Source organism: Peromyscus eremicus, chromosome 14 (genome assembly GCF_949786415.1).
Source record: "Peromyscus eremicus chromosome 14, PerEre_H2_v1, whole genome shotgun sequence".
NCBI classification, from domain to species: domain Eukaryota; kingdom Metazoa; phylum Chordata; class Mammalia; order Rodentia; family Cricetidae; genus Peromyscus; species Peromyscus eremicus.
The window spans coordinates 3,042,999-3,047,746 of record NC_081430.1 but is presented as its reverse complement, the minus strand read 5'-3'; positions in this window follow the sequence as shown (position 1 = coordinate 3,047,746).

Here is a 4,748-nt window from a genome sequence, read left to right as displayed (position 1 = left end):
TCCAAAAGGAGGAAATGGCAATGTATGAGATAAAAAGTGCACTGGATGGGATTAAAAGCAGATTAGCTACTACAGAAGAAGAGGGTGTTGTGAAAATTCATTTATCTAAACTATCAAAATAAAATGAAGAGCTGCAATACAATAAACGGTGGCACAGGGCATTCTGGGAGGACGGAAAGTCAAACTTGAAATTCCACACCAGCTAGTTTACAGCATAGAAAGAGTACTTAAGGAAATAAGGCTATGTATTTTCAAATTTTGATGGAAACTAAATAAAGCATCAGTCATAGAACATGAAGAAACTTGCATCAAGAAACTTCCAAAGTCAGACTGCTAAATCTAGTGATGAAGAGGAAAATTTAAAAGCTCCCAGACTAAAAGTTTGCTGAACATGCTAAGAAAGAGCAGATTTCTTACTGGAAATGACACAGAAGATGGAAGGGACATATTTTAAAGTATCTAAAGAAAAATACTTCAGTAAGTTAAACATCTATATTGGCAAAGTAAGTTTGAAAATACAAAGTAAATTTTTTTTGGACACATAGTAGCTGTGAAACATGCACTGGGAGCAGCGCCTCACCAGAGGATGCTTCTTATGACCCAGTCATAAGAAAGACAAACAAACACAAAACTGCTGTGGATATCGCTATATGTAAATAAACTCTGATTGGCCAATAGCCAGACAGGAAGTATAGGCGGGACTAACAGAGAAGGAATTGAGGGAACAGGAAGGGAAGAGAGAGACTGCCTGGAGCCGCCGCCAGGAGAAGGAAGATGTAAGGTACCAGTAAGCCATGAGCCATGTGGCAAAGTAAAGATTAATAGAAATGGGCTAAATATAAGAGTAAGAGCTAGACAGTGACAGGCCTGAGCTAATGGCCAAGCAGTTTAAATAATGTAAGAGTTTGTGTGTTTATTTTATAAGTGGGCTCTGGGACTGGCGGGACTTGGTGGCAGGAGCTGGAGAGAAATTCTCCAGCTACAAATGGCGTCCAACGTGGTGGCAAGAGTTTCCACCTAAAAACTTAGAAAAAAGATTCTAAAACGGACCTAAAAACAGCTTCCTAATTGTCTCTCTCAAATAAGTGGCAGCTGCCGGTTTGAGCTACTGGCGGGTTCCTAGCGTGCGCTCTCGACCTGCAGTATGGTGGGAATGAGGCCTCTGCAAGTAGCACATTAAACTGTGTGGTGGATTTAGCCTTTGCTAGTACAAAACAAAAAAAGAGGTTTCTGGGCTACACGCTACTTTGGTAAAAGTGTAGACCCACTATTTCTGAGAGTTACGGCTCCCAGAGCTGGCGGAAAGAGGACCACCGCCATGTTGGGAAACTGAAGTGGGCGGAGCCAACAGCCACAGCACCGTTTCAGTCTTAAAAGGCTGCAGTTTATTTAAATCAATAGGTTCACAATAAGACTGATTCAGATGGAATAGTTCACAATGTGTGTAAAATGTACATAGGCTTAAAAGAGAGAAAAAAGAAATATATACAGTTATATAAACAAATAGATAGTTTTTAAAAATAAGTCTTTAAGGAAACATTAAAGGTAATAAGCCATGTAAAGAATGGCTATCACACAGAGAATCTGGATTATGTTGTCTTTGATATTCGTAACTGAAGAAAAACATTTGATTGTAAAAGCTGTTGAGTTATGCCAAAATGTAAATTTTAAAGGTACCTTGACTTCAAAATTTGGATATAAGGATATGTTGCTTTGGAAAAGAGTCTCTGCTCTTGTTTCCACAGAAAGCCAGAGACTATGGATTTGTTCCAGATTAAGATACATCAGGTTTGACCAGCCAAGACCCCCTGAAAGGTCTCCAATGACACCATGGCCCAGATGATTCAACATCCAGAATGGTTTCAAGTCAACTGGCTCAGATATACAGCCTCACGGACTACTCCATGATCCTAAAATTTTCTTTCTGTCTCCAGAAGATACAGCGCCCCCCTCCAGCAGGAAGTAGTAAGAGAAGCTACGTCCAAATTCCCAAATATACCAAGCTGGCTTTAGAGATGGAATTGGCTCACTCCCCCTCTAAACCCAGACATATTGCTCAAAAAAAAATGGTTAAGAGATTCTTGTGTCCCAAATCAGAAGAGCCCTCTGGTGTGGGACAGAGAAAAAACAATATTTTTATTTAAATCAGGTTGATTATAAATACAATCTCTTTCTAAAACAAAAAGGGGGATAGTTTAGATATGATAGGATGAAAGGGTAGATTAATGAACCTACTTTTAAAGAGTAACAACTTGTTTAAAATGTTTTACATTGCTATAGATTTTAATTTATTGATACAAATTTAAACTTAATTTTGTTATACTGTATATATATTTCTATTCTTGTTTGAGGTATTATGTTTATGTAACTCATTTAAAATTGTAATGGATAATTAAAAAATAGATTAATAGTTAGTCATCTATGATAATATTTGTAGCCATGTTAGTTAAGTCTTCTAGGTATACATAGATATATTTCAGATAGATAGGTAGTCTTCAAACACTTCAAAGACCTACAGAATATGGCATTTAAAATGTTTTAAAAGTTTAGACTTTTTGGACAGTGAGACATGTCTGCTCCTGACAGCACCGATTTACTTCAGAGAGGAGGATGGGCATCGAAGACACTCTATATGGAGTTTATCTTCACCTTGACAAAAATGGCCATTTGGGCAAGAAACTGTTCTTGCCTGGACTGCTTGATCAACTGGACATGCAGGACCCATAGAAAGGTGACCACTGAACTTTGCTTGGCAAAATGGTCCTTCAGGTTCCTGCTTTGCAGAGAAAACTGCCAGACATTCTACAAGACACAGAAAAAAGTGAATAAGAGACTCTAGGCCTGTGGGCTGAAGACAGATGCCCCAACTTTACAAGAAAACTTTGCATGACTGTCCAGGCTCAGCTGTCTCTGTCTACCCTGCAAGACTCCCAAAAGTTGCTTGCATCCTTCTCCCATTTCTCAGGCAGTGTTATATCCTTCTGAGGTCTTTGATGTGGTTAAAGACTAGATACTTACAATTTTCCTTAGTTATAATAAAAGATAAGTTAGATATAAAACCTTAAACTCACAAATATAAGATAGATAGGATCTCTTCTTTAATATTGTATCTGTAATTCTTGCTTGATAATTGTTTTGTTATATGTAATTTTACTATGTTAAAGTTGAAACCTTCCTTTTTAAAAAAAAAAGAAAAGGGGAAGTGCTGTGGATATCGCTATATGTAAATAAACTCTGATTGGCCAATAGCCAGACAGGAAGTATAGGCGGGACTAACAGAGAAGGAATTGAGGGAACAGGAAGGGAAGAGAGAGACTGCCTGGAGCCGCCGCCAGGAGAAGGAAGATGTAAGGTACCAGTAAGCCATGAGCCATGTGGCAAAGTAAAGATTAATAGAAATGGGCTAAATATAAGAGTAAGAGCTAGACAGTGACAGGCCTGAGCTAATGGCCAAGCAGTTTAAATAATGTAAGAGTTTGTGTGTTTATTTTATAAGTGGGCTCTGGGACTGGCGGGACTTGGTGGCAGGAGCTGGAGAGAAATTCTCCAGCTACACAAAACCTGTGTAAACACCAGGGAACCACACTAGGCCTATAAATCCTCAAATAACAGAAATGCAAAGAAGTAATTGGTCAGTCAGCAAAGGACTCAAACAGAAACATAAAATTCTCTAAAAAAAAAACAAAACAAAAAACCCAAACAACCAAACTGGTGTGGGATGTTCTTCTGCACACTGTGAATGTGTGTTGCTCTCATTGCTTGATAATAAGGCAGTTTTGGCCAATGGTGAGGCAAGATAAGGTAAGGCAGTACATTCAAACTGAGAATGGAGATGAAGAATGACAGCGTTAGGGCAGACACCAGCCAGCTGCCAAGGAAGCAAGACATGTAGAAAATGAGGTAACAAGCCACAAACCACTTGTTCATGACAAAGCATAGATAAGAATTATGGGTTAATTTAAATGCAAGAGCTAGCTAGTAATAAGCCCGAGTCAAGAATTTATAATTAATATAAGCCTCTGAGTGATAATTTGGGAAATGGCTGTGGAATGGGGCAGGACAGAGAAAAGCCTGTGTTTACACCAAACGGAGACAAATTCTGGCTAGGGTGTGTGCATGTTCTAGTGGGGTGTAAAGTAGGGTAGCCACTATGAAAACCAGTATGTCATTTCATCCAAAAACTAAAACTGAACATGCCATGTAATCCAGCTGTATCACTCCCAGGAGTGTGAACAAGGAGTCTGATGCAGTTTAAGACAGAGACACCCACTCTTCATGTTAGGCCAGGTTATGGAGTCAGCCCAAGTGTTCAGCAGTGCACAGATAAGGAAAAATGAATTGTACACATACACACACACACACACACACACACACACACACACACTGATTGCATGAAATAGGAAAAGTGAGTTGTATACACACACACATACACACACATACACACACACACACACACACACACACACTTTGTAAAGCCCATCACAAATATGCAATAATAAAAAATACAGAAAATTTGGAGAAATTAACAGATAGCAAATGCTTAGTTCTGTGTGTATTTCTATGGAAGTGGATTGCTGGTAAATTAGTGACTAGGTGTAAGATGTCATATTGAAATCAATCATATTAATGGTCATGTTAAATCTAAATGATTTAACCATTCTAACAAAGTGTGAGCTGTCAGATGAGATTTGCTTCCAAGAGGAAACCTTCTTTAAGTGTAAGCTAAAAAATAGGCTTAGGGATAAGAA